This window comes from Triticum urartu, chromosome 4, assembly GCF_003073215.2.
Source record: "Triticum urartu cultivar G1812 chromosome 4, Tu2.1, whole genome shotgun sequence".
Lineage (NCBI taxonomy): Eukaryota > Viridiplantae > Streptophyta > Magnoliopsida > Poales > Poaceae > Triticum > Triticum urartu.
The window spans coordinates 139,946,971-139,954,132 of NC_053025.1; the positions used below are offsets into that span (position 1 = coordinate 139,946,971).

The following is a 7,162-nucleotide window of genomic DNA, read 5'->3' on the forward strand; positions in this document are numbered from 1 at the left end:
GGCAGTTCAATTTGAAGGAATGATAGTACATATCTGGACTCACCATGTTCTAGGTGGGGGCTAGATCATCGTCGTTGTCGGGGATGTTGTAGATGATGGTGGCGACGTCCTGGTCCTTCTGCTGCTCCTCGACGCCACTACAGACCCAACACCACCGCTATATATCCAGTCGTCGGAGAATAAAATTTCATTTTGAACTCGACCTCCCTGGCGCAGACAGTGGTAGCTACGAAAACGAGGGAGGGGTGACAACGTAAGAGGAAGAGGGCGACGACAAAGCGAGCGAGGAAGAGGCGGCGACGACGCGGGCTAGGAGAGGTAGCCACACAAGCATTGGGCTAGGGATTTGAAATGAGGGAGGGGAATGAGTGAGCGACCGAGAGACCATGAGTAAGTGAGTGACCGACAGAGCAAGAGGTATATTTGGAAACCAAGGTAATTTCGTAAACATGATAAAAAGTGAATGTCGATATCTAAAACATCTTATAATAGTGAGCGGAAGGAGTAGCTATTTGTTTCAGCTTTTATTTTTTTTCTTTTGTAATTTGCTCCCTAGAGCCGTAAAACTAATAGGGTCATAGGACCCTCTTGCCAAACTCCAGCAATAAAGAACTTAGTAGCGATGTCCTTCGTCCCTAAAGCATCTCCAATAGCTTTTGTTAAAACTCTCTAAATGCTTTTTACGGGTGTTCGTAAAATTTAGGGGAAGTTAACAGGTAAGGTGTTTTCTCAGTTCCTATAAAAACTTATCTCGAAAGTGGTTTTGGGCGGTGGTGCAACGACGACGGCGGACAGATGGCGCGGCGGCGGTGGTCGGTGGAGGCGGCATGGCAGTCGGTGGCGGTGGCGGTGCAGGGTGGTTAGATGACAAGACACTTTTACATGAAGAGTCATCTTCCCGTAGAGGGAGGAAAATTTTAGAGAATTTACAGAATCCCCTACAAAATTTGCATCCTTATAGGACTGTTGAAGAGTTTTTTCCAACTTCCCCTGAACAACGATTACCGAAACTTTTGAAGATACTCTGACATCAACAGATCTCTTGTTCAGATCTTATGTGATGAATCAAATAATTAAGCAAGAAAATTTGAGTGGGACAAACTGAAGTCGACTCAAGATGCTTTGGAACAGAAAGTCTCGATTTTGTTCTATTTTTAGCCATGCTCAGCTATCCTTTTCCTACAACCACAATGTGCCATAGGTCTTCCCTCTCCTATGTATAGCACACAATGTCTCAAGAGAAAAGAAGAGAAAAGCTTTGTATTGTTGACCTTCCTCCATCTCTCACCTCACCCCAATTCTGGCCCTTTGGCAAGAGGCCATGCGGCCGAGGTGAGTTCGCGCGCGGAGATCACATGCGCACCGGAGATGAAGGGGAGGACGCTTTTCAAGAGCCCTCTCCCCAGCAACCACGTCTCCGACGCCTCCAGCTCGGCCGGCGCCGGCACCACCCACCGCCTGTACCAAGTTTGGAGGGGAAGGAATGTACGTCAATGCTCATTGATTAGTTCCGGTGTTCCAAAGGGAGGGTGCCCTCCATTAGTTCATTCGATCAATCTTGTGCCTGGCAGAAATTTCTTTGTGGCGGGCGGTGCATCTTCGGCCCTGACGCCAACTCCATCTTTCTATCTGTGTCTCTCATCATGACGCCGCTCGCGCTCTTCGTGGCCTTCGTCTCGTTCCGCCTCGCCGAGCTCATGGGGAAGCCGCTCGGCCCCTTCGTTCCAAGGACAGCCATGGCCGTCGGCGCATTCGTGAGTCAAATTAACAACGATGTCCATTGATTCCTTGAGCAAACTTATTAAGCAACGCAACATTGACCGATCGTTAAGTACCATGAGATATGCAGGATCTTCTAGTGTTGGTGCTCACGTCAGGGCGAGATCCCGGGATCATCCCGCGGAACACGAAGCCGCCGGATCCCGAAGACGTCCAGCTGGACGGCCTGGCGTCCCCGGTGGCCGGAGCGCCATCGTCGGGGACACTTCCGCCGACGCGTGACGTGTACGTGAACGGCATGGTGGTGAAGGTGAAGTACTGCCACACGTGCATGCTGTACAGGCCACCGCGCTGCTCTCACTGCTCTGTCTGCAACAATTGCGTGGAGCGCTTCGACCACCACTGCCCCTGGGTCGGCCAGTGCATCGGCAAGGTACACCTCCACCTCGTAGCAGCTAGTATATATACCTCTAAGGCACACATGCACCATTCGTAAGTTGCCTGAATTTTGTTTTTTTTGGCAAGTCAATTTTTCGGATTGCTGGATTAAGATCCAACAGCCGTCCTTGTTTCTTCTTCCTCTAGCTTTCTTCCTTTAGTACTCGTCTTCTTCTCGCGTCCTTACCTTTCCTTGAGCGGCGACGATGCTGCTCACTGCACCCTCCCTGCTAGGGCGCTGTCTAATTAGAGCAGGAATATGAGGTTTGACTTTTCAAAAATTTGGTCATGTAAAAATATTTCTTCACAAACATAGTCAAAGTTTATGAGGTTTAACTTTTCAAAAAAAAAAACTAGATGCACTACATTATGGAACATAGGGAGTATTTTAATATAGCAAGCTGGTTTTAAAAGTATTCTCTTTGCGAGGGGGGCGACCTAATCCAATTAGGCGATAAGCTGCCTTCTATTACGACAGTTGTCTTCCCTTTGTTGGGTGCATCTTTGTGCATAAAACTCTTAGGCCTTCTTTGGTTCATAGGATAGAAATATCATAGGAATGGGAAAATCATAGGAAGTGAGGTGGCATGCATCTCACTTCCTATAGGGAAAGAGATGTCACTTGATTCGTAGGATAGGATTTTTTTCCATCGAGGCCTCCTTTGGTTTGTACGAATGTCATAGGATTTTATAGGATAGGATTTGCATAGGAAAATTTCCTTTGAGGCCCTTTGGTTTATAGGAATGGATTCCTATTCCTATATAGGATAGGAATCAATCCTTCACATTTTGGAAGAAAAAAAACATTAGCTAAGACTCAATGGAAAAATTCATATCCTATACATCAAATGACATCTCTTTCTCTATAGGAATTGAGATGCATGTCATCTCACTTTCTATGATTTTCCTATTCCTACAACATTTCTATCCTATGAACCAAAGGAGGCTTGAGTCTAGGCTAATGTTTTTTTCCCTTTGAAATGTGAAGGATTGATTCATATCCTATATAGGAATAGGAATCCATTCCTACAAACTAAGGGCTTTATAGAAATTTTTCCTACAAAAATCCTATCACCTAGAAATCCTATAAGATTCTTCCAAACCAAAGGAGGCCTTAATGTTTTGGTGCTACGCATGTCCCTTCTCCAACCCTTTGGTCGTGGTTCAAGTCTCATATAACTTGTGGCATATTTTGGCCTTCTTTGGTTCATAGGATAGGAATTTTATAGGAATAGGAAAATCATAGGAAGTGATATGACATGCATGTCAATTCCTATAGAGAAAAAGATGTCATTTGATGCATAGGATAGGATTTTTTCCATTGAGTCTAGGCTAATGTTTTTTTTCCTTCAAAACGTGAAGGATTCATTCCTATCTTACATAGGAATAGGAATCCATTCCTACAAACCAAAGGGCTCCAAAGGAATTTTTCCTTTACAAATTCTATCTTATAAAATTCCTACAAAAATCCTACAAACCAAAGGAGGCCTTTGTTTTAATCGGATCCAAGACCGTCTCTAGAAATTCAGGGCCTCAGGGAGATAATTTTATGCTAGACGTGAAAAAAGAGCCCAAAACAAAAAATATATACATCACATCATAATCGGGGGCCTTGGAATTTTTGGACTCTGTGCGGTTACACAGCCTGCACAGACCCATGAACGGCCCTGATCCGATTAAGTTGGTGCTGTTGCAAAAGACTACTGTAATGTTTTATCTATGCCAAATCAGGTTGGCGTTGTTGCAGAAAGACCCCTGTAAGAATTAGTTGATTTGTTAGCGGTCAAAGGTAGGCTGAAGTGGTAGCCATGTGGCCGTTTCCCCCCTCCAAATCGGTTTTAGCCTTATTTGATCAAATTAGTGAGTTTTTGGCCGTGTTCATGGACCAATGACGCATTCCACACTTAAACTTGATTTTGTGTATGTGTGTATTGATGCAACAAGCGTGCAGAGAAATTACAGGTTCTTCTTCATGTTCATCTCGTCGACGACGTTCCTTTGCCTCTACGTGTTCGTGTTCTGCTGGGTGAACCTGGTCCTCATCGCGCGGAAGTACGGGTGCAGCCTGGGCGGCGCCATCGTGGAGTCGCCGGTCTCGGGGTTCCTCATCTTCTACACCTTCATCACGTCCTGGTTCGTGGGCGGGCTCACAGCGTTCCACACCTACCTCGCCAGCACCAACCAGACCACGTACGAGAACTTCCGGTACCGGTACGAGGGAAAGTCCAACCCGTACAACCGCGGCGCGGCGCGGAACCTCGTCGAGATCTTCCTGTCGCCGATCCCCGCGAGCAAGAATGACTTCCGGCAGATGGTCGTGGTCGACCCCGACACGCTCCTGTACGGCCCGCCCTCCATGGCCTACTCCTACTCCTTCGGCATGCTGTCGGCGTCCAAGAAGAGCTTCAACACCCAAGCCAGCCTCAGCTTCGACATGGGCAAGCCTAGCTTCGACCTCGGAGCTGGATACAGCGTCAAGCGCACCAGCATCGGCTCCTCCAACTTCGGCGACATATACAATCCTACCGGTGACGGCGTGGAGGGCGCGGCGCACCAGCAGCCGCGGCACAACATCTTCGGTGGCGGGAGGTTTCAGGGAAGCAAGAAGGTGGCAGAAGACTCGGAGTCGGTCGTGACCAACGTCGCCACGGCGAGCTACAACGTCGCCGGTTGACCTCATGGGAGGGAGTTCGAGGCCGTGTGACGGATGATCGACCCGAGCGCATGCAGGTGATGCCCGTTCGATCTTGGTTTGGGTAGGGTCGTAGGGAGGGAGCGCGGTTCAGACTGTGCGATGCGGCGCGAGATTGAAATTTTGGTCGCTCTCGCCCGCGTGCGTTGTGTTGGACCGGCCGGCGTGCGGTGGTAGCTTGATCTCAGCTTCCCCTCCCCATGTCTGCGCTCAGATGTGACCGATGGACGTTTCTAGAATAGTATCCTGCTACACTGACTCTAGTGAAGGTGATGTATATATATAAATACACATACACGTATCCGCGCGCGCGACTTGAGTTTTGGTCTCTGGGCTCTGGAAATGAAATCCGTGCACCGGCGGCAGCTTGTATTTTTTTTAACATCAGTACAGATACAAGCGTTCATATATACATGCATACACTCACCCCTATAAACACACACGCACACCCTATTTCTATAAGCATCTTTGAAAAACTGAGCCGGCATATTATCTTGAAATTTACAAAGTCACCGTAGGCACCTCGTCATCGACGGGAACGTCTCCTCCCACTGAATGCACATCGCCGGAAATCCTAAAATAAATTCAGAAATAAATGCAAGCACCAGGATTTGAACCCTGATGGGCTGAGGATACCATAGTCCCTCTAACCATGTATTTAGGGGTTCTATTTCTTTACGGGTAATTTTTTTTCTTGATGCGTTGTATTTAGGGGTTCTATACGTGATATATTTTTCTTTTTGGACAACCCATCGACCACCGGATGAGAATCGGATCATAGACCGTCTCAACAGTCGTTGGATGGCCCGTGGAACAGCCGTTCAATCTTTCCCAGCGCCAGTTGTGCGCCCCGCCCGTTCGTAACATGGCATGTGTTGCGTTCAAGGCTTTGTAACACAAGCCGTGTTTTGCTTCATCGAACCGTTTTCTACTGGTCATGTAAAAAAAATGTTTCCATTGCAATGTGGTTTACGTGCCCCCCCCCCCCCCCCCCCCTCTCATGTTGCGACTGCAAAATGGGTTATGTTGCAATCCCAGGCTGAACTCTCACACACGTCCCACACCTCGCCACTGTCATGTCCTTTGTGACATGGGCCATGCTGCAATTCCACGCCGAGCTCCGACACAAACAAGCACGCCTCAAGCTGCCCCTGTCCTTTGCAATATGGTTTGTGTAGTGATTGCAACATGGGCCATGTTGCAAATCTTGGCTGGGACACACCTCAGGTGCGTGAGGAATCGGATGGTGCGATGCAAATCATTCAATTGAGCACTAGCCTTTTCCTTTTTCTATGTACATGAGAGGGGAAAACAACAGAGCCGGTCACATTGTTTGTTTATAGAACTTAGTGGGTCACATGTAAAAGTCCATCTTTACACATGGTTTAAGGCATGGAACTTATTAGACTTTTGCCGGTGCTCCAAAGTGTATGGGTGTTAAGGATGCCATATAGGCAAAAATGATGTGGCAAAGCAATTAAAGAGGAAAGAGAGCATTATGGTGAACCCAGAAAGGAATGATATGTTAAGCGCATGGACCTATGTAAAATGCCTACCAACCAATGCATGAAGTAGTTTAATTATTAAACAATTCAATGAGGGAAGATTAGCTACAAAAGCTAAGCACCAATTCATTATGGAGATTAGTTGCTAAGGTTCTTTTACAATAGTTCTAAAGTTTTTAATGCACTTAGCACCTCACTTAAGCAACAATGCATTGGAAGAGGCCTTATGTGTAAGGGCATCTTCAATGCACATCACCAAACGAACGTCATCGACTGCCCGCGAACACGTCTAGATGTGTTTGCTGATAGTTAGTAGGGCGGAGGCCACCCGACCATGATCATCAAATGCTCAGCCCATTTAAAATAGATCAAGAAAAACACAAATGAAATTTAAGAAAAAGAAACAAAATTAACAAAGTTTGATATATTTACAACCAAAGAACGGAATTTAACAAGTCCAACTAAACTTAAACTAAAAACTAACTAACCTACAACAGGTACCAGACGGTGACCTCGTAGGCATCTCCTACAACGACAGTGACACCTCTTCGTTGTCCCCACCATCAAACGATCCACCGTCCGTGCCTCCATCTGAGCCAATGTTGCTAACATCGTCGTGCAAGTGGTGGAAGGCCCGCCAAGCATCGCGGCATCCCTGCTCGACCTCCGCGGTGCGCTTGCGGCGTAGATGTGTTGTCGCATCATACTGATGGAAATATGCCCTAGAGGCAATAATAAAATGGTTATTATTATATTTCCTTAATCATGATAAAGGTTTATTATTCATGCTAGAATTATATTGACCGGA

General features: G+C 46.9%; 1 pseudogene; it reads left to right on the top strand.

Moving 5' to 3' along the window:
• The first annotated feature begins 386 nt into the window (after window positions 1-386).
• Window positions 387-5,077, top strand: LOC125553695 (annotated as a pseudogene).
• Window positions 5,078-7,162: the final 2,085 nt, after the last annotated feature.